The following is a 23,774-nucleotide window of genomic DNA, read 5'->3' as shown; positions in this document are numbered from 1 at the left end:
TCTTTTGGAAACAACTGTCCTTACAGCCGAGGGTGTCACTGTTTCACTCACGCCCCCTGAGCTCACCATGTTCAGCCCCGTCATGCTCTACCTAAGGAATCACTCTGGCCGGAGGAGCAGGGGAGGCTCCTACATAGAACAGCCTGAAGCAGGTAGATGTCGCCCCCAGCTTCCTTGCTTCCTGGAGCAGGGAGAGTGTGAAGCACAGTCTCCACCATGCGCCAGAGTCCCCTGCAGGACTGAACTACAGTTGCCCACACAGTAATCTACTCATTAACACGTCCTCTTTCATTCGCTTTCCTCTCTCACGTCCCCACTTCCCTACTTGTGCTTCCTGAGATCACCTGAATCCCAGTTTCAGGGTCTGCTTCAGGGGGAACCCAGCTCACTAGCTCAGCACACAATTCTAGGTTAGGTCACCCCATCATCCCTCTCTTAGTCTCTCTTCCCACTGGGACTTATAATGACAGCCCTTTGGCTTTTGAAGGGCTCATTACCAAAACACCCAGTCTGCTTCTAACAGGGACTGGAACTAAATGAGTGTCACCAGCCAGTTACCAGTTTTTCAGTATTTACCTTGTTCTCCACTGCCCCCAGCTCCACCACCAACCTGAACACCTGCTCAGGACGGGGTCCTCACACCCTTGGTTACCTTGATGCTCTTCTCAGGGAAAAGACTGGAGGAAGCAGTCAATTTCTGTAATATCTCTGAACTAAGGAATGTTTAATCTGAGGACTTAAAACGAAAACAGGTTTCCCGAATCAGCAAAGATTTATGGTAAACAAGCTTCTTATGAAATGACCCACTGAGGAAGAAGAGTCTCACTGTAGCAGTTTAAGAGATTTCTTGGGAGAGGAGAGAGGAGTCATATTCTTTCTCACTAGCTGACTCTAAGTACTAAGTGTCCCATGCTGCCAACTGGACTCTTAGCAAAGTGCAAAACAGCTCTTTGTAAAGCCCTATCAGATATCATTGACCCACTTAGAAAATATTTATTGAGCACCTGCCATGTGCCTGTGTAGGCTCTGAACTAGGTAATGGGGATAGGGTACTGAAAAGACAACAATAACAACATCAAAACCGCAAGGTCTCTGCCCTTATGAAGCTTATGTTCTGTATTAATTATCTATTGCTCCATAACAAGTAGCACCAAAACTTAATAGCTTAAAGCAATAACCATTTTCTCTAAATTCTGCAGGTTAGCAATTTGGGTCAGGCTCAGCTGGGCTGTTCTGCTTGGTTCATCTGGGGTCACTCATGTGACTGTGGTCATTTCGTACCCCAACTAGGACAGGATAGTCTAAGATGGCTTGACTCCCATCTGGAAGGGGATGCTAGCTACCAGCTGTTTGGTCTAGGGGGTTTCTGTCTGCTCTTCCTCTACTAGGTTACCCTCGGAATTTCCACAGCGTCATGCGTGTAACATTCTGTGGGTCAAAGGCAGTCACAAGGCCAGCCCAGTTGTAAGGGATACTCCATGTCTTGATGGAAGATGCTTCAAAGACACATTGCAAATGGCATGGTTACAGTTTGGGGAAGTATTTGTGGCCATTTTTATTGCAATCTACTGTGTACTGGAATAGTTGAGACAAACAGAAAATATATAACAATGCTTATCACAAGAAAAAAAATTGTAACCATGCATGGCGACACAAACTACTAGACATATTGTGATGATTCTACAATATATACAAATATCAAAACATTATGTTGTATACCTGAAGCTAATATGTCAATTATATCTCAAAAACAGAAACCAGAAACAGTGCTTAGAAGTTCTCAACCCCGTTTCCACATAAGAATTACCTGGAGAGCTTTGCAAAAAACTACCAGACCCTCAACCACAGACCAATAAAATCAAGGACTGAAGCTTGGGAATCCACATGATTAGCCAGCTTCCCAAATGGTTCTGATGTGCTTTGAGAATCACAAGTACAAGTGCACTGAAGGAAAAATAAAGCAGTGTAGGGGAATCTAGAGCAATGAGAGAACTGTTAAGACATGGACATCGAGGAAGGACTCTCTAAAAAGGAAACGTTTGAGCTAAGATCCAACTGAACCAAGAGAGCCGGATAACCTTGGTGCCACTGGAAGAGGAGAGGGGAGCAAGTGAAAATACTGAGACCAGAGGTAGGGAGGAGGCCCAGGCGGCAGGAGCAGACATAGAGGAAGACACACTGGAGGAATGGTGCGGACCACGCAGGAAGTGCCTTGAAAGAATGTTCTGCTCACTTTGCCAGAGTCAAGGTCTTACGGTTGATCTGGTTTCTCTGTCACCTCACTTTTTTTTTTTTTTTACATCTTTATTGGAGTATAATTGCTTTACAATGGTGTGTTAGTTTCTGCTTTATAACAAAGTGAATCAGTTATACAAATACATATGTTCCCATATCTCTTCCCTCTTGCGTCTCCCTCCCTCCCACCCTCCCTATCCCACCCCTCCAGGCAGTCACAAAGCACCGAACTGATCTCCCTGTGCTATGTGGCTGCTTCCCACTAGCTATCTACCTTACATTTGGTAGTGTATATATGTCCATGCCACTCTCTCACTTTGTCACAGCTTACCCTTCCCCCTCCCCATATCCTCAAGTCCATTCTCTAGTAGGTCTGTGTCTTTATTCCTGTCTTACCCCTAGGTTCTTCATGACATTTTTTTTTCTTAAATTCCATATATATGTGTTAGCATACAGTACTTGTCTTTCTCTTTCTGACTTACTTCACTCTGTATGACAGACTCTAGGTCTATCCACCTCATTACAAATAGCTCAATTTTGTTTCTTTTTATGGCTGAGTAATATTCCATTGTATATATGTGCCACATCTTCTTTATCCATTCATCTGGTGATGGACACTTAGGTTGTTTCCATCTCCAGGCTATTGTAAATAGAGCTGCAATGAACACTGTGATACATGACTCTTTTTGAATTATGGTTTTCTCAGGGCATATGCCCAGTAGTGGGATTGCTGTAAAGAGGGGAAGCAATAAAGAACTGGCTAAATACCCTGTCTGCGGAAGGGCACACGACTTTTCAAGAGTTATTTTTTAAAGGAACTCACTCATTCAACGGCAGTCTCTGGGAAACAGGAAACAAAGGTGGAGGGGAGGAGAACGTGGGATGAGAGAAAACAAGCAACAGCCAAAAGCACTGAGCACACACGTGTGGGGAATAAAGGAACTCAACACTGAGCGTTCACGGGCGCGGGTTCTTCACTTTGCAGGAGCAAATGGAAGCCATGGTCCCACGTCCCACAGCTAATTAGCCGCTAAGAGAGGATAAGGATGCGGGGATTCAGCTCCTGCTTCCCTCCCACCCTTCTTTGCCACCTCCGCCCCCCGCCCCGCCCCCCAGCCTGTCCTTGCCGGAGCACGTTCAGGCACCACCAGAGGGATCTTCAGCATCTTAGCCTCGACCACCTTCACCCGCTTCTCCAACAAAGCGTCTAACTAGCTGTGAGCTTCCCTGGGAGAAGCCGGCTCAGCGTGGAGTTGTTACTTTACACACCTCCATCTGTGGCCGCAGCGGGAGGCGGCTGCATCCGACCACGCCCCTGCCCCGTGAAGTCGCTTTAGAAGGTAAGGAGGATGTGGTGTGGCCCAATTCCCAGAGACAGTGTCTCTGCAAGAAGGAACAATCCCAGAGAAGAAGAGAAAACTAAGGCGCGGACAGAGAACTCTAAACCCACCGAGTGAAAAATGGTCGGTGTACCCTCCCCAGACACTACGTGGCTGGAAATTCCACTAGCCCCTTTCCTGCTCCTATGGGACCCAAGTCAGCCACCGAGTTGTCACTGCGCTGAGAGCTCCCAGACCACAGCCTTCCCCCGGGCCAGGCCCTCCCTAAGGCCCTGCATGAGCCTTAAAAGCAGGAAGAGGATGGCTGTTCAATAGGCAGAATCCCAGGGCCCTCTCCAAACCCACTGACTCAGAATCTATGGAGTTGGGAACCTGGGACTGCTCATTTTACACAAGCTCCCCAGCTAATGCTGTTGCAGGTTCATAGTCCCAAGTTTAAATGAAAACTTAAATGTAATTCTCAACACCCCCAGCAACCAAGAGAATTTCTCTTTCATCAGCCTGATAGGAAACCCCTGACCCTAAACCCTTTTCCAAAACATACCACTAAACAGGAGGCCCCAGAGTGAGGCCCAACCCTGGCAGAAAGAGGATATTTCCCCAAGGAATTGCTTTCCATAAGCTTGGAAAACAATTGACTCTGCAGCCCACACAGTCTGCAGCAGCCTCCTAGCTCTCCATGGATTAGAAGGATCTTGCTAAACTCGAACGAGGAGACCCTCATGACCAGGGCTCTTAGCTGGCTTGAGCCCACTGCCCCAGTTTGGACATTGGCATTGCTGATGGAAACCCCAGCACATAGTTCTGGAAGAGGAGAGAAGCAGGGCCCTGGCTTGCCACATTTCTCGGAGGTGAAAAGGTTTGGCCCAAACTAGTTCTGTTGGAGACACAGACTTTAATTAAATGGGGTGTGATGCTGAAGGTAAGAAGGGGTGAAGGAGAAGGCCACTGAGACAGGCGGGGCCTGCAGGGAAGCCCCACATCACCTCCTGGGCAACCAAGCTCTTTTTATTCTTTCTCTCTCCCCATTTCTCCCTCCTCTTCCTCTCCTTTTCCTTTGCTCTCTTCCTTTTTTCTTGTCTCTTGTCTCCCTCTCCCCCTCCCACACCCTCTTTCCTTTTTCTCATTCTCTCTTCCTTTCTCTCTGTCTCCCCTTTTCTTCCTTTTCTTTTTCTCCTTCCCTCCTCCCCTCCCCTTTCTCTTCAATTTGCAACAAACATTTACCAGGTGTCCCCTCTGCGCCCAGCCCTGTGGATAGCCCTGAAGAGAGAGAAGCACACCATCAGTGGTCTCTAAATGCTCCCAACTCACAGGGAAGATCCAAGGAATAGGCAATTGCAATTCAGTTACAAGTGATAAGGTGGGGACACCTAAGCTAGGCATCTAATCCAGGACGCAGCTCAAGGAGGTGATGTCTAAGCAGACGCTTGAGAGGTAAATGTGTAGCAGGCCAGGAGGACGGGTAGAGAGTGCTCCAGGCTGGTATAAGTTCCTAATTCAAGAGAAACATGGCACCTCTGAGGGACTGTGAGGGTCCAGGGCTGCCATGCATGGTTTTGCCGGTTGCATCCTGCACAAGACACTGGGTCCTAGAGCCATCCTGGGGCAAGGACCTTCCTTTCACACAATGAGCCTCCTGTGTTTGGCTCCTATATTGACAGGAATGTCATGCTAGATTCTTCTACTGTTACTCTTCTTCATGGTACATTGGCAAAAGATTGGGATGAGAACAGTAAAGTAGGAGATTAAGCAGAAGCATCTTTCTCTGCTTGTTCAGGGAAGTGGCCTGATATTCTCAGCCTCTACCCAGTCTGAGGCTCACCAGATCTAACCAAATCTGGAATTTCTTCCCCAGCACTTTATCCTTACTAGGTATATTTGGTACCCCTGTCTTCAGATTAGTCTCTCTTCCCTGAAGTCATCCATGCCCTTGGATTGGACTGCATGGAAATGTTTTGTTTCCCAATAATTCCAGCCAACATTTACCTAGTGATGCCTCATTACCATTTAGAGAACACCTTCATGATGTATATCAGGAATCATCACTTATTCTCCCCTTCAGGAAGAAGAGATGTTTGATATATTGCATTCTTTTTTCAGAGTTTGGCTCCATCTCTGATCAAAGGCTCTTTAAACAGATGCACTTAAGAGACATTTGCATTCCTTCCTAGTAATTAAAGCTCATTTAACTGGTCAGGAAGTTGATTCTCAGCTGTGACAAAGATGGCCTCAAGACACCAGCAATAAATTCCTTCACCTTCAGAACTGAAACCACAAGGAAAATGAACGGTTGCCTCTCAACATCTTTTTCCTCTGCAGTCGAACCCCAAAATAGACTTTACTCTGATTGAAGTAGTATTGAGTCAACCTTGCCCGTTGGAGTTCTTTGAAGGAAGGGTTACTTGGCAGTGACCTTCAGAATCCCACTCAGAAATAGGATTCTGAAATGTTTAGGAAAAGTAATATATATTGTTATCTTTGGGGAAGATGTTTCAAAATGAGTAGACTTCATCTTCTTTGTATAGAAGAACCTATTTATTTGCAAAAAGAGTAAATGGGGGAAGAGGCTCCTCTAGCCTTTAAAATTTGCACTATCAGGGCTTCCCTGGTGGCACAGTGGTTGAGAATCTCCCTGCTGATGCAGGGGACACAGGTTCGAGCCCTGGTCTAGGAGGATCCCATATGCCGCGGAACAACTAGGCCCATGAGCCACAACTACTGAGCCTGCGCATCTGGAGCCTGTGCTCCGCAACAAGAGAGGCCGCCATAGTGAGAGGTCCGCACACCACGATGGAGAGTGGCCCCCGCTTGCCACAACTAGAGAAAGCCCTCGCACAGAAACGAAGACTCAACACAGCAAAAATAAATAAATTAATTAATAAGCTCCTACCCCCAACATCTAAAAAAAAAAAAATTTGCACTATCAGAAAAGGGAAAAAAGGAAAGGGGTTTTTGCCCTCCGATGGGAATGACTGGTGAGAGACTTGCATACTCATGCAGTAGCCTGTCCCCAAGCATAGAGACATGGCTAGAAGACATCATAGTCCCAAAGGCATAGCCGAATGCCATAGACAGAGACTAAAAGACCTGGAGGGATGTCCTGCTCAACTTTTCATTCTAGAGATGAGAAAACTGGGGCTCAGTGAAGCCAAGTCACATGCAACTCAGTGGCAGTGCTGAGATGAGTCCCCCAATCTTCTGCGAAGAACTATCTCAGCACCATGATGCTCCCTGATTTACTGTCTTTTATTTCATTAATTCATGAGGGCTCAGCTCTGTGGGGATCCAGAGAAAGTAAATGATGTGGTCTCCACCCACAAAGAGCTTTTGATTCTTCTAATCATCCTAAAATAATGTTATTAGTGTTTTTGAGCTAGCCCACTGACCTGGAAGATGCTTTAGATTGTATTTAACACAACACCTTTCTTATCTACAAAGAAATAAGCTAATTCACAACTACTGTTCCCTGAGCATTTACTGGAATCAGTGGGAGACAGTGGCTTCAAGCATGGAGAACAGAAGCTGACAGAGAAGGGGAGTGCTTTCTTCTCTATATAATAGACCAGAAACAGGAGGTAGTAAATTGTGTGTGCAGAAGTGTGTGTGTGTGTGTGTGTGTGTGTGATTTTAAGCTGAAATGACACATATCTAACACACGCATAGATTTTAATATCTGACAGATTGGGCTCAAATACTGACTCTGATAAAATTTACTGTGTGATCTTGGTCAAAGGAGATAACCTCTCTCAGCATCAGTTTCTTCACATCCGAAGTGGGAATAACCTATCAGAGCTGACATGGAACCTTGGTGTGAAGATCGAACAAGGCAGAGAATGTTAAGTCCCTGCCTCCTGGGGATAAAGGAGAGGGCAGTTCCTCTTCTGGGGGGTAATTATGATTAGAGAGAATGGAGAAGTTAGCTCTCTACTTTCTATTTTCCCGTATTCTTTCAATTCTCCAGGATTAAGATGTTTTCAACTGTGAAACAGAAGGGAGAAGACAGGAAGGAGACTTTATTAAGGATGAAAAATGGCTACGATTTCACAAGCAGTCTTGTTGACAGAATGTGAGTACATTTTCAGAATAGTTAACAGGAAAGCCAGGAATGAGGAAATTAATAGCTACTGATACAACTGCCTTCCAAATGGCAACCTCGAGGCTGACACAGAGTGAGGCCTCAGTTTCTCAGATTCACTGAGGCACCTTGAGAAATGAGGTCAGGGAAGGCCTCTGTTGATAAGCTGCTCACTGCCTTGGGAGACTGAGGAGGGGGATCTGTCCATCAAAACAATCTCTTCCAAAGAGGGGAATGAATATTGTTAAGCCCCTACCACGTGCTCAGCTGGTACTAGCTGCCTTTGCATGCACAAATTTAAATATTTTGTCAATCTTATAGATTAGGTATAATTAACTTGCTTTTACAGATGAGGTCATTGAGGGCAGAGAACTTAACTTGCCCGAGGACACGTTTGGAAATTGACAGTCATTTAGAACACACGCCTGCCTAACTCCAAAGTTTATGCTTCTTCCTCTCTATAAGACCACCTTCCATGAAGTGTGCAGTGGATATGAAGGGAGGTAGTCTTAGGACGGTAGGTGCTGGGGTCACTTTATTGATGATTATTTCACTTGTGCTAGAATTTAGATCCATCACTGAGTAGCTGGGTGAATTTGGCAAGTTACTTAATTTGTACCCCAATTTCCACATCTGTAACTGTTTTGTGATTTTGAAGACATCATTTCCATCCTACAGGGGTGCTGAGAGATTTAGAACCTTTACACCCTATAGAACCACCTACCCTCACTCAAAATGCTGCCAGAGCCTAACTTCACTGAGTAAAGAATGAGCAGAGATGTTTATAGGAATGCGTATCTGTGTTGGAATCGAGAATATAAACTCAAGTTCCATATTATTTCTTTTCCTGAGTCAACTCAGTCCATTCTCAGAACCATTCTCATGTTTCTCAACCTTCTTTTTCTAAATTTTCTAGAATCTCCTGACTGCAGGAGACCAGGAGAGCTGAATACATGGCTGAGTTAGTTAATCCACAGGATCCAGGATTTGATGGACACTAGAGAACTTGAAAAAAGATACAGCCTTGAGTCCAGTCCCTGTGGAAGCCACAGGGAGAAGCCCTAAATGTCACAGGACTGCCCATTCTAACTAGTGGATGAAAACCTATAGCAGCTATGGTATGCTATAAGTTATGGAATGAGAACAGCGTGGACTTTGGAGACCCCAAGCTCAAATCTCAACTTCAAGATTACTGGCTGCATGGCCTTAGGCAAGGATTCTTCTAATGGGCAACATTGCTCAGGGACTCCTCATGGGTCTGGCCAGAACTTCACTGTCTAACACTCTTTTCTCTTAATCCTCCTTTCTCCCCTCTCCTTTCTCAGATGTCAGCCCTGTATCATGGTCTGAAGGCTTAATCTGCCCTCTGCTGCTCCATTCTTCTTTATCCTTCACAGTTGTTTCTTCCAGCAAATCTCATCCCCAAGAAAGCTTGCGGATAGGCACATTCACTACCCAGCTTGTAATGAGGATCTCATCCTGAGTGGGACATGAGACATGAATAGTCCCTGGCACAAGGTGGTGGCCTAACTGCAGAAGATTCACCGAGGCAACCTGAGAAAACATCTTGATGGAGAAGGATGCCCTTGCCAGTGTGATAACTCAGGCACTTCAAAGATATGGGGGAAACCACTGCGTACAGGACAGCAGAGTTGGCTAGACACCAGTAAGTTGTACTGATGCCCTGCAGGGGATGAAGGGAAACTAAAAGTGGTCAAAAATAGCTAATGACTGAGTGTGAGAGCCAGAGGGCCTTTTTTGGTAGTTTAAAGGAAGTTCTTATCTTCTGCAGAGGAAGGACAGACAATGATACTCATTTACAGTTTTGCCCTAAGCCTATATTAACTGTCTTTCCCTCTGTAATAATACAGTCCAAAGAGATCTGGACTTTGGGGATATCCTACAGAATGTCACATTGATCTGTTACATGGATGTCATCATGTTGATTGAGCAGTACAAGTGAGAAGTGGCACCAGTGTTAGAGGCAATGGTAAGATACATTGCTAGAGGTGATGGGAGACAAACCCTATGAATTTCAGGGATCTTCCATTTCAGAAATGTTTCTGGGTTTCTACTCGTCAGGAGTGTACTAGGATATCCTCTCAAAGTAAAAGACAAATGGCTTCATCTTATATCACCTACCACAAAGAAGCACAGCATCCAGTAGACCTCTTTGATTTCTGGGGGAAATACATTCTGTACCTAGGCACATTGCTCCAGCTGTATACTGGATGACATGGAAAGATGCCAGCTTTGAGTGGAGCCAGAGCAGGAAAGAGCCCTGCAGCACATCCAGGCTGCAATACAAACATTCCTGTAAATTGAGCCATATGGCTTCACAGACCCTGTGCGAGCAGATGCATCTACAGGGGGGGAAATGATCCTGTGTGGATTTTATAGAAGGCACCAGTGGGAAAACCACAATTCAAGCCCCTGGGGTTTGGGAACATGGCCATGACATCTGCAGTGAAACTTATATACATTAGGAGAAACTTCTCCTCTCACGTTATTGGGTCCTGGTAGAGAAGGAATGGTTGACCATGGGGCATCAAATGACCATGTGTCCATAACTGTCCACTCTGAGCTAGATTATGCTAGACACAACAAGTCATAGACTCGGATGCAGTAGGAGTCCATGTATAATATAGGAATGACACATCTGGGTTTGAGTCAGACAGAACAGGACAAGGGGTACAAACAATCTTCACAGGCAGGTAGTCCAAAGCCCCACATTACCCACCACAGTTGGATGAGTGGCCCCTTGAGCTGCAGTTATGGCCACAGAGAGGGACCTATACAGCCAGCTAAAACCCAAGCTTAGAATACAGGTGGGTCAGCTTGGTATATGGGTGCATGCAAATAATGGGCAATGGCTACACTGCAGGAGTGGCTTTGAAAGATAGTGAAGTGTGAAAATCTCATTGGGTGAAACTGTAATCAGTGTACCTGGTTATCTACTTTGTGTGGAAAAAGAAGTAGCTCGAGGTGAGAATATATTTCTTGGATGGCTGCTCAGAAGCATGGAAGGAAAAAATCTGAAAGATTGATAATAAGGATGTCCAAGAGACGTGGATGGACATAGAGACTGTCATACAGAGTGAAGTAAGTCAGAAAGAGAAAAACAAATATCATATATTAACGCATATATGTGGAATCTAGAAAAATGGTACAGATGCATCTCACATTAAAGCCAACCAGAAAGCATACACCACAGAAGGGGCCCCAAGCAACCAAGTAGACTAAATGACTCAGCCACTGACATCAGCCAGACTTCTACTTCAACCACCCCTGAACTGGGATGACGGGCACATGAACAGTGGCGATGGGAGCAGAGATGGAGGTCACAAATGGGCCCACCATGACAGTTTCCCATTAATGCACCCCTTTTAATTCACTCTCATGACACTTCATATTTCTCTTGTGCTGCACTTACTAACAGTTGTAACTAAACCTCATCACTTTCCCCAAATGGAGACTGAGTTGGGGAAAAAGACCTCTTTCTGGATTAGGCACTTCACAGTTTTTCTTTGTGTAACTGAGAGCGCCTTTATGAAGGGGCATTTGTTGTCTTTCCTATTCCAGCAGGCCCCAAAGGTTTCAATCTGGAAGCAGGAAAGAATAATTGGATTTACTAACTCTACGGGAAAGGAAAAGCTATGCAGCTTACAGGTACTGGAGAAGTTACTTTCTTCCTTTCATGGCTTGAGAATGTACTGTCCTTGAGAACTAATAATGTCCTCAGAGATGTAGGTATGCGCATGGATCAACACGTACTAAGTTAATTAAGCAGATGTATCTGCAAAACATCCCGTCAGGAAAACCATGCAGAAGGATATTATCTGCCTCCACCCAAGCCTATGAGACCTAGAGCCTCCAATTTCCTTCCCCATACTGGAATGTCAACAGGTATCTATCTCCATTTGTTCTGCCAAGTTTCTAGGACACCATTCCTGACACAAGGACTCAGCCTTCGGAAACTGTACAATGAGAATAAGACAGAGGGAACTGGGTTGCAAATCACCTCACATTAAGAGGGGTGGAGTTCCTCACAGGGAAAGATAGAGAAAGAGTAGGAATGCAAGGGCAGAGAAACTGATGGAAGAACCGGAACCCCTTTAGGAAGGGGTTGCCTCGAAAGCTACTTCTCCACTGAGTTTTGAAAAAATTGTATTCAGCACATAACTTTATGTTTTCCTTTTGTGTGTTGTCTTTGCCTTTTTAAAAATTACACATTTTATTGGAAATATAATATACATGGCAGAACGTATTTACCTAAGTATACAACTCAATGATTTTTATTCAAATGAATATACCTCTGTAACTTCAACTCCCAGGTTAAGTCAGAGACTATTTGCGTATCACCTACCAGTCACAGCCCATTCCTTCCTTAAAGGAAACCACTGACCTGGCCTCCTGAAAGCATAGAAAAATTCACACAAACCATCATTCCCATGGAAAATAAGAAAAACTTGATAGGCTAGTTGCAAAAGCCATGCATTTAAAGGCATCAGAGCGCTGCAGAAAGGATGAGGACTGGAAGGACTGAGATTCCAAGGGATAAAACAGCACAGGTGAGCTAGGCTTTGCAGCTGCCCCTGAAGGCATTTGCAAATTCTGGGTATGGGCCAGAGGCTGCTAATTTGTACTTGGCCTGGGAAGAGCACTGATGCTGAGACAAGTGCAGAAAAACTGGTGGGTCAGAGCTTCTGGCAGACACAGGGAGGGAGCCACAAAAATGGAACACTGAGGGGCTTCAAACACATGACATTTTTCTCTTAAGACATTTGCTGAATCTTGAAGCTGCATAGAGCAAGAGTAGAAAGGTCTGAGCCCCAAATCAGAAAAGTACAGTGGAATTTCCCATAGCCTGTCACTGCCTAAGAGACAAAAAGTCATTATGAGGAAGGGTCCTGAGAACTGTGGACAGGAGTAGAAAGTCCTTGTTATGAGCTGAACTATGTCCCCCTATAATTCATATATTCAAGTCCTAGCCTCAGTACCATAGAATGTGACTGTATTTGGATATAGGGTCTTTAAATAGGTAATTAAATTAAAATGAAGCCATTAGGGGGCCCCTAATCCAATGTGACTGGTGTTTTTATAAGAAGAGGAAATTAGGGGCTTCCCTGGTGGCGCAATGGTTGAGAGCCCGCCTGCTGATGCAGGGGACACGGGTTTGTGCCCTGGTCCGGGAAGATCCCACATGCCGCGGAGTGGCTAGGCCCGTGAGCCATGGCCGCTGAGCCTGCAGGTCTGGAGCCTGTGCTCCGCAATGGGAGAGGCCACAACAGTGAGAGGCCTGTGTACCGCAAAAAAAAAAAAAAAAGAAAAGAAAGAGGAAATTAGGACACAGACATGTTCAGAGGGAAGACCATGTGGAGACACAGTGAGAAGGCGGCCGTCTACACGCCAAGGAGAGCGGCCTCAGAAGCAGCAAACACTGCTGACACCTTCATCTGAGGCAGAGCTTCGTCTGGGGCTACAGCCTCCAGAATTGTGATAAAAAAGATTTATGTTATTTAAGCCACCCAGTCTGTGATACTTTGTTATGACAGCCCTGGTGAGGCAACACTGATTACCTGCAACTGCTTTTCCCGGAGCACTTGCTGACCTGGGCACCGCTAAAGTCTGCAAATCCAGGCTTAGCCTCTGGCAGAGGGCCACTTCTGTGGGACAGATAAAGTAGCACAGCAAGTCTTGGCAGTTTTATTAGGCTGAAGTGACAAAGTTTAAGACTTGAGGAGCCTCGAACATACTACCAGTCTCCTTGTCAGTATATTTGCCAAATTCTGAAGCTTCAAAGGTGGGGAATCAAAATGCCAAGCCACAAATCTCCAGAGATTGGAGCAAAATTTTCTGCTGTCACTGAGTTGAAGGAAAGTCAGGCTCTCAACTGAAATTCCTGATGGCCACAACAAGAAGGAATCAGACTGAAACTTGGACTTAACAAAACTGTGACCCAGCTTGAACCATGCACCTATGACTGGATTAAGGAGATGAGCACCCCCCCCTTTTTCGTTGTTTGTTTGTTTTTTTAGCTGGGTCAGGTCTTCGTTGCTGCGCGCGTGCTTTCTCTAGTTGCAGCGAGCAGGCGCTACTCTTCATTGCGGTGCGTGGGCTTCTCATTGCAGTGGCTTCTCTTGTTGTAGAGCATGGGCTCTAGGTGTGCGGGCTTCAGTAGTTGCAGCACGAGAGCTCAGTAGTTGCAGCTCACGGGCTCTAGAGTGTGAGCTCAGTAGCTGCAGCTCACGGGCTCTAGAGTGTGAGCTCAATAGTTGTGGCACACGGGCTTAGTTGCTCCACGGCATGTGGGATTTTCCTGGGCCAGGGATCAAACCCGTATCCCCTGCAATGGCAGGAGGATTCTTAACCACTGTGCCACCAGGGAAGTCCAGATTAGCCCTTTTGATAGGCACTATTTGCCTATCAAAGGATAGGGTGAATTTACCTGTGGAAGATAATGGCGTCTGGAACTCTACAGTATTTTAAGGTATTTAATGAAAATTTACTGTGCATGTAGAAACAGAACCATGTAACATAGCCAAGGGGAAAAACAAATGATAAAAGGAGATCCATGGATGATTCAGAAACAATCAATTCTCATTATGTGTGGTAGCTCTGTTCCATAAAGTTGCCATGAACACTGAGTACTGCATACTGAACTGTTTCTCCAAGTGAAAATATGCGGATAGGTTCCTTTCCAGCCTCTGGTAATTTTTTTCAATCAAAATGCCATTTGCATTATATAGGTTTGATGGACAATAGCCCTATAAAACAAGCCAGCCTCACTGGCATTGAAAACCTGCTCTTCTGTGTAACTCTTTTCCTATATAACAATTAGCAAGTGTCTTAAAATTCTTCCACAGCCTCCTCATCTGCGGAACCTGCCTTGCCCACAAGTTTGACATTTTTCATGCCATACAGCATGAAATGTGTGAGCCACCAGGAGTAGCTAGTTCACATTTTCCTGACCCTGAGTAATGTGACAGTAAATTTCATTGGTATTCAGTGTCACAATAGTGCTGCTCACTATACTTCTGAGTTCACAATTTTAGCTTCTTTTCCACAGCTCCATCATGTACTATCAATGTTATTTAGCACTTTCTGGAGTGGCTTCACATATGGATTACCAAATTTCCTCTTTCTTTTCCCAGATGTACCATATTGTTGATTTATTAACACTGAACTCACAACCTGTAGCACTATAACTCGTGCCCAAAGTTTGTATCACATACCTATTTTCTCCATGAGGTACATCACAGCCTTCTTGAACTTAGAAACTAAACAGCACCTTAACATTATGCTTGGGGGCCATTTGAAATAGCTAAGTTGCCAAATAAAGCACAAAAATGCAAAAAACATAGCAAATAAACCACAAAAAGCACACTTGTTTACAGTATGAGAGGTGAAACAAGAAGGCAGAGCATTGCCTTCTTCTACTTTAGCTGGGAATGTGTGCACCAAGTGAATCAAACTTGTCACCCTCTGCACCTGTCCACAAATGACTGTGAAAGTGCTGTGAGTATTGATTTGGGGGTTACAGATAAATTTTAGAAAGTAAGCAGATTCACAAAAGAAATCCACAAATAATGAGGATCTACTCTATGAGTGTGAGCAAAGACTTCAAAATAACTATCATTAATATATTCAAAAGTATAAAGAAAAACTGAAAAAAGGTAGATAATTTCATCAGAGAATTGGAATCTATTAAAAAAGGATCAAATGGACATAAAATTGGAAACTTGATGAATAGATTTAAAAGAATACTGGATCTAGAGAAGACAGGGTTATTTAACTGGAAGAAAGGAAAAACAGGACAAACTAAGGATTATTTTTTAAAAAACAGAACAGCATAGTAGACAGGTGAGGAACATCAAAGTCAAACTGTCAAAAATGAAAAACAGAGAAAATCTTAAAAGTAGAAAGAGAAAAAAGCATTAACTCCAAAGGAGTATTAAATTTTACAGCTGCCTATGTAATGGAAACTACGAAAATCCTGATTCAATTGAATCATATCTTTAGAGTTCTAAAACATGATATTATCCTAACTTCTACTGCCACAGATTAATTTTTTTCTGTTTTTGAACACTGTATAAGTGGAACTATCGTTTTCTTTTGGGTCAGGTTTCCTTTGTTGAACATTTTATTTGTGAGATTCATCTATGTTATTGCCTGTAGCAATAGGTCATTCATTCTAATTACTGTGTAGAATACCATTGTAGCAATGACCACAAATAATTTAATGGCACTACTATTTATGCACTATTTGGTTGTTTCCAACTTGTAACTAATATGAAAACTACTGCTATGAACATACTTAAGTGCATGAGTGTTTTGGTGCCACATTTCTACTGGGTACATTTGAGGAGTGGAATTGCTAACTCACGAAATATGCAGATGCTGTGAACTAAATTGTGTCCTCCTCAAATTCATGGGTTGAAGCTATAACCCCCATGTGAGTGTATTGGAGATACAGCCTTAAAGAGGTAGTTAAGGTTAAATGAGGTTATAAGATGTGTTCTGATAGAACTGGTGCCCTTATATGAGGAAGAAGAGATACCCAAGTTCTCTCTCCACCATGTGAGGACACAGCAAGAAGTCAGCCGTCGGCAAGCCAGGAAGAGAATTATCACCAGAATCCGACCATGCTACCTTTTCATACTGGCTTCTTTCACTTAGCAGTGTGCATTTTAGGTGACTTGCTAGCTCATTTATTTTTATTGCTAAATAATATTCTATTGAATGGATGTACCACACTTTATTTACCTACAGAATAGATTGTTTTTATCAGTCTAACATCTTGGTCACTTCCAGTTTGGGGCAATTATGAATAAAGCTGCTATTCATGTGCAGATATAAGTTTTCAACTCATTTAGGTAAATATCTAGGAGCACAACTTCTGAAATGTATAAGACTATGTTTAACTTTTTAAAAATAGCAGTTTTTTCATTCTCACCATCAATGAATGAGAATTCCTGTTGCTCCACATCCTCCCTGGCATTTGGTGTTGTCAGTGCTTTGGATTTTAGCTATTCTAACAGGTATATCGTAGTGTCTCATTGTTTTAATTTCTGTTTCCCTTATGACATATGATGTTAAGCACCTTTTCATATGCTTATTTGCCATCTGTATATCTAGTTTGGTAAAGTGTCTGTTCAGATATTTTGCTCATTTTTAAAAAATTGGATTATCTTCTTATTGTTGAATTTTAAGAGCTATTTGTATACAGCTGATCCTTAAGGAACACAGGGGTTAGTGGTCCCAACCTTCCATGAAGTTGAAAACATGACCTTTATCCATGGCTCTGTTTCCACAGATTCAACGAACCACAGATTGTATAGTACTGTAGTACAGATTTAGTGAAAAAAATCCACATATAAGTGGATCTATACAGCTCAAACCCATGTTGTTCAAGGGTCAACTGTATTTTGGATGCCTTCTTATCTGACAACCTATTTGTCTGATATAAGTAGAGTTACACCCATTTTATATATTATGTATATATATATGCACAGATATATAAAATTTCCATCCTTTAAGTTATGTCCTTATATTTAAGGTATGTCTCTAGTAAGCAACATATAGTTAAGTTTGGTTTTGTTTTTATCAGTCTGACATTCTTTTTCTAATGAGTCTATATCATTTATCTTAATATATATAACATAATATAATGAATGATTTATTATTATAACATTCTAGCATTATACATAATGACTGATATATTTGGATTTATATTTATCATATTTTCTACCTGTTTTATGTCTTTTTCTTCCCTTTCTTACATTTTTTAGGATTAACCAAGCATTTGTTAATTCCATTTCCCTCCTCTATTAGCTTCTTGGTTGTGCATTCTTTTGTCATCTTTGAGTGGTTACTCTAGTTTAGAGATTCTAATTATCCTTGGCTTCTTATATTTACTACACATTTCATCTAGTTTTTTTTAAGTATGTTGGAAACGTTTTTTTTGTTGCTGTTTTTGTTTGTTCAGGTTAATGTCTTAATTTACCACTCATTTTGTAAGGATACTTTTGCTGGATATTGAATTTTAGGTTGGCAGTTATTTTCCCTTAGCACTTTGAAAGTATTATTCTGGTCCCAGTAAGGCAGGAAAGACAGGGCTAGACCCAAAGACAGCCTCCTCATACATAGACATTAGGCAAAAGGCAAACCCACCCCCTTGTTTTGCACTTAATGAGATCATGAACATGGAGGAATGGTGTCAGCAACAAGAACATAAATTAAACTTTGAGACACCTGAATAGGGAACCCTGGCCATAAAACCGGCAGAACATGGCCAAGCATGTGCAATAGCACTTCCCAGGCTGCAATGACTGCTATAAGACCTTCCACGTGTGGCGTTTGACTAGTAAAGGAAAATTTAAGGGAAAATAGCTTTTAGAATGCATGTGCAATGGCTTCAGGAGCCCAGCGCTCAAGAAAGGAAGCTGATGTAAACAGGTGAAATCATACCCCTGCCTCCACCTTCCCATTAATGAATATTCCACCCCTAATCTAAGAAACCTCCACCTGGTCAAGGAATTAAAATGAAATAAAAAGGGGGTCAGAAAACCCCTAGAGGCACTCCTCACTGGCAAGGTTGCCCATACTCTTCTCTGAGTGCATACTTTCACTTTGGCCCTTTAATAAATTGCTTCTTTGCTTCTCTCTATGCCTCAGTCTCTGTATGTTACTCCTTTGCATTCCCTGTCCAAATTCATTTAGACAGGTAGAACAAGAACCTGGACCTTTAATTTGGCCTGTCCAGCAACACCGGGTCCCTCAGGCAGCCACCCCTGTGGGCACACACCCAGGTGCTGCTCATGCCCCGTGCTCCCTCCCTCTGCCTTTCATTTCCCAGCTGCCAAGTTCTTGGAAGATTTAAAGCTCAGCAAAGAAGGGAAATCCATTGAGAACAGTCTGTAAAGTGTCAAGCAATATCCAGATATTACCTGTGAAACAAGAGGGAAGATGGCATCAGGGCACAACCTTTAAAAGAATGACATAGCATTGAGGATACGATGTAACTGGTTAGAACCAATTAGGCCCAAGATGGCAGAAGACTCAACTTCCAGTAGACCTTGAGTCTCATTATACGCTCATTGTAATACATTAGCATGCTAAACGACACATCCACAGGTGCCCTGACAGTTCCAAGCCTAACCATAAAAGGCCAAAAAGTGGGCAGTGGCCAATTCCTGGAAACCCTTGCCCCTTCCCTGAAATAGTCGGAATAATCCTCCCACTCATTAGCCTGTGAAATTACCCAGCCCACAAAAACTAATCACCCTGTATTTTGGGGCCTCTTGCCTTCTGAGATGGCCCACACTCTGTGGAGTATGTTCCTCCCAAAGCCGTACTCACCTATGAGCCGCATTCTGTCTCTGGAATGTGTATCTCTCTAAATAAATCCATTTCTTACTTATCACTTTGTTTCTTACTGACTTGTTTCTGCAACAAGACATAAAGAACCTGAGCTTCATTAAGTCCTGAGATCAGGTGTGTAATTTCAATTAAAAGACAGTGGGTTCAAGTCCCAATCTGAGTTGTGTGGTTTCACCTGCACTATTCCTTGCCCCTGCCCAAACCTCAGATTCTTCCACCGGGACAAGATGGCAGGGTAGAAGGCTTGAGCTCACCTCTCACGAGCGCACCAAAATCACAACTGCTGAACAACCATCGATTAAAAAGACTGGAACCTACCAAAAAAGATACTCTACATCCAAAGACACAAAGAAGAAACCCAATGAGACGGCAGGAGGAGTGCACTCACAATAAAATCAAACTCCATGCCCCTCAGGTGGGCGACCACACCTAGAGAACAATTATTTGCAGAAGTTCTCCCACAAGAGAGTTCTGAGCCCCACATCAGGTTCCCCAGCCTGGGGGTCTGGCCTCAGGAGGAGGAGCCCCCAGAGCATTCGGCTTTGAAGGCCAATGGGGCCTGAGCACAGGAGCTCCCCAGGACTGGGGGAAACAGAGACTCCACTCTTGGAGGGCGCACACAAGTTCTCGGGCACACTGAGACCCACGGCAAAAGCACTGACCGCACATAAACCTGGGCCAGACTTACCTGCTGGTCTTGGAGGGTCTCCTGGAGAGGCAGGGTCTCCTGTGGTTCACTGTGGGGACAAAGACACTGGCGGCAGAGGTACTGGGTAATAATCATCAGCATGAGCTTCCCTGGAGGCCGCCATTTGGGGGCCAGAACCCGGCCGCAGCCAACACCCACTGTAGGCTCCAGGGCTGGGAAGCCTCAGGCCAAACAACCAAAAGGGTGGGAACACAGCCGCACCCACCGGGAGACCGGCTGCCTAAAGACTTCCTGAGACAGCCCTCTAGACACGCCCCTTGACACGGCCCTCCCCGCCAGAGAGCCAAGATGCAGCTCCACCCACCAATGGGCAGGCACTGGCCGCTCCCACCAGGAAGCCTGCGCAAGCTTCCAGCTTTTCCCACCAGGGGGCAGAAACCAGAAGGGATGAAAACTATTCAGTACAATCCGGCAGCCGGAGGAACCGGGTCCACAAACGCAGACCAGAACCTACCCTGGGACCAGCTGGATCCTGGCCCTTGGGTGATGAGAGGGAGTGTACTGCTGGATCACATAGGACATCCCCTACAGAGGGCCACTTCTCCAACGTGGAGAAACATGACTAACCTTCCACATACATAAAAATACAAATAGAAATTTAGAAAAAAGTGAGACAGAAGAAAAATATATTCCAGACAAAGGAACAAGACGAAAATATTCTGTTTTGGGGGGCTTCCATTGTTTCAGTAGAGACCTTAGCTGTCATGCATTGTTGATCCTAAAAGGTGATTTTTTTCCTGATCACATTTAATATTTTCTGTTTCCTTTAGTCTTCAGTAGTTTTTCACTGTCTTGTATCTATAATATGTGCTTTCATTTAATTTTATCCTGCTTGGGGTTAGTAGAGATTCTTGAAACTATGGCTTGATGTCTTTAATCAACTTTGATAAATTCTCCATCATTCTCTCTTTAAATATTGTTTCTGCCCCCATTTTCTCCTTTCTGCCTTTTTGTGCATTGAATTACATGAATGTTAGACTATATGCCATGCCCTATATGTCTCTTATTCCATTTTTATGCTTTATGCTTTATTTTTCTATGCTCTGAATGGATGCTTTCTATTAAAATTCCTTCCAGTTCACTAATTGCGAATATATTCACCCTATCCTCTTGGCAGGTAGCTTGAGTAGGGGCATAATACCTCAATCCAGTGAGGGGATTTACTTCTGTGAGGCTCAGTTTTAGGCTTTGTAAGGCTTGGTCTAGCTTTGATTCAGTGCTACTTTTATCTTGTAGTTCTTGAAGAGTCCTTGGGTATTTTCCATGATTCCTCACCCTTAGAGGGTCTTGAACTTCAATTTGTTATCTCTTTTGTAATGTTAGATTGCTGAAAGTGCCACTTAGCTTTTCAGCTACATTCTGCTATGTTCCTTAAGCCCTCTCTCTCTCCCCACCCCCCCAACAAGCTTTTAAAAAAATGGTAAATGGCTCAAGGGAATAAATATGTCAGACTCACATTCCTGCATCTTGACCTCTCAAGTTCTTGTAACCTTAGAATCTCCCCAGTGTTTTCAAATAGATTGTATTTTAAAATTTTATCCAACTTTTCCTACCATTCTTGGTGAGAGTATTAATCTGTCACAAGCCATCTAAATAGCCATAATACCGTATTTTTTAATCATCTAAAAAATAGATGTTCAGGAAAATCTTCAGTAAAAAAAAATCCATACCAATGTAAACTGGAAGATTGAAAAGACTCAGCAAAGCAAAAGAATAATCTGGTCTCTAATATACATCGAGAGGGCATAGCCTCCTATGAATGAGACATTTCTCCCAGTTCCAAAGGAAGAGCTGTAAATTGGGCAGGGTCCCACAGTAGACCTGGGAGAAACCAAGCAGAATATCATATGTTAAAAAACAACTTCCGGGGCTTCCCTGGTGGTGCAGTGGTTGAGAGTCTGCCTGCCGATGCAGGGGACGCGGGTTCGTGCCCCGGTCCGGGAAGATCCCACATGCCATGGAGCGGCTGGGCCCATGAGCCATGGCCGCTGAGCCTGCGCGTCTGGAGCCTGTGCTCCACAACGGGAGAGGCCACAACAGTGAGAGGCTCTCATACCGCCAAAAAAAAAAAAAAAAAAAACTTCCGGGCTTCCCTGGTGGCGCAGTAGTTGAGAGTCCGCCTGCCGATGCAGGGGACACGGGTTCGTGCCCCGGTCCGGGAAGATCCTACGTGCCGCAGAGCAGCTGGGCCCATGAGCCATGGCCTCTGAGCCTGTGCGTCCGGAGCCTGTGCTCCACAACGGGAGAGGCCACAACAGTGAGAGGCCGGCATACCGCAAAAAAAAACTTCCAAGTGCCCCACATAGAAGAGATGTGAGATCAAGACCTCTCTGGGTATTCCCTGGAGGTCCAGTGGTTAGAACTCCGCAATTTCACTGCCAAGGGCGTGGGTTCGATCCCTGGTCAGGGAACTAAGATCCCGCAAGACCAGTGGCACGGCCAAAAAAAAAAGAAAGACCTCTCTTTGGTTACCATATCTCATTCACACACACACACACACACACACACTATACTGAGGCTCTGACCTCTGAAGGAGTAGAAAAAGTAGATGTTTGGCATAATTAATTAATTAAATGTGTGATTCTTTCTTGATGTCTGACTTGTCTGGCAAGAGTATGATCTCCCTGAGGGCCGGGACAAGGTTGCCTTTTGCGCTCTTCTAATCTGATTAAGTATTTCAGTGCTTAGCATACAGCATGCATTCAGTAAATTTTAGCTATTTTTTTGTAAACAAAGGAAAGAAGAGAAGAGGCACCTTTAAGAGAAAGTGTCCCTTAGAGAAGCAGCAATAAAAACAAACCACAATTATCAAAGATTCTTGAAGCTGAATATGCTTGACTTGTGTGTCAGTGTCACAGTGCCCTGGAGTAGGAATCAAGCAAGCATTTCTGAAACTTAGCAGTTTGTTCATTGTCTGTTCTCCACCTTCCATATTCCTCTGTCCCAGTGGAAAGAGGAAGGTTAATCTTCTCATATTAGAGGCTCCTGGCCTCACTGAGTTTCATGTGGTATTGAGTGGGTTGTTAAAAGAAAAATCCAAAGAGAGACCAAGGTAATGGTTTATGTGAAGTAACTGCAATATTCAAATTAAAGCTATAAGTCAGCTATGCAAATAAGCCTATGCCCAGAGCAGAAATGCAATCAAACAGCCTGCAGAAGGAAACTTAATAAGCACTGCATCTTCTTCTATTACCTTGTGAGTAAGTTTCCTGAGAGTCCGGGTCTTGTGGGGACACTGAGAGTGTAGCTTCAGGCATTCCGGTAGTTCTCACAGCAACTGTACTGGGACCTGGCAGCATTCTAAAGCTCCAGGAAGGGTTGAGCAGTTTGCATCTGTGTCTCCATCAGAAGGCATTAAATATGCATCTGATCAAGAGAGTAGTTAGGAATATGAAGCGCCTATGGGGGAAATTGCTTGAAATGATAGATATATGTACATGCTTTCCCTCGGAAATGGCTTTGGGACTAAAATTCTCACAGGAGAGTTGGTTAGAGAATGGGAGATTATCCAAAGGAGACTGGTTGTCGACAGTTTTGGGGAGGGGTAGACCAAAAGTCATGGTTAGTCACCAAAGATAGGACCCAGTCTTACCCATGGAATTTAATTTGTGCCATTTGCTGGTGGCCATAGAATCATAGAAGCCAAGTGACCATCCATCCAGGTTTGCCCAAGAGAGTTCCATTTTAAAACTATTGTTCCAGCATAATTGTTACTATTACCCCCTTTAACTCTTAAACATGTCCTGGTTAGAATGATAAATTATATGATCAACCTACAAAGTAAGGATCTTCAAAATCATTCACCTTTCAGATAAGTGCTCAGTCCAATAGCATAGGAAGTCACACATCTCATAGCCCAGATTTATGTTCATTAGTGATGAGGCTGGTAAATTTCCTGTCTCCAGAATTTTTCAGGCACAAGCTAGATAAGGAGACGAGGTAAAGGAGATTCAGATGGCAAAAAGGAGGCTGAGACAATGACTACGGTGTTCTCTCTCTTTCCCTGAGATTCAGCAAGAATCAGAGGTTCAGC

General features: G+C 43.9%; 1 long non-coding RNA gene across 1 annotated transcript in view; it reads right to left on the bottom strand.

The window, feature by feature from the left end:
* LOC309810116 overlaps window positions 1-19,897 on the bottom strand; it is a 70,176-nt gene extending 50,279 nt beyond the window's left edge. The window contains exon 1 of the long non-coding RNA XR_014294944.1: window positions 19,721-19,897. This is a non-coding gene — a long non-coding RNA (uncharacterized lncRNA). The remainder of the gene's footprint in view (window positions 1-19,720) is intronic.
* Window positions 19,898-23,774: the final 3,877 nt, after the last annotated feature.

The sequence above is a fragment of the Mesoplodon mirus genome, assembly GCF_964341445.2.
Source record: "Mesoplodon mirus genome assembly, chromosome: 2".
Taxonomy (NCBI): Eukaryota; Metazoa; Chordata; class Mammalia; order Artiodactyla; family Ziphiidae; genus Mesoplodon; species Mesoplodon mirus.
This window is presented reverse-complemented; position numbering and strand designations above follow the sequence as displayed.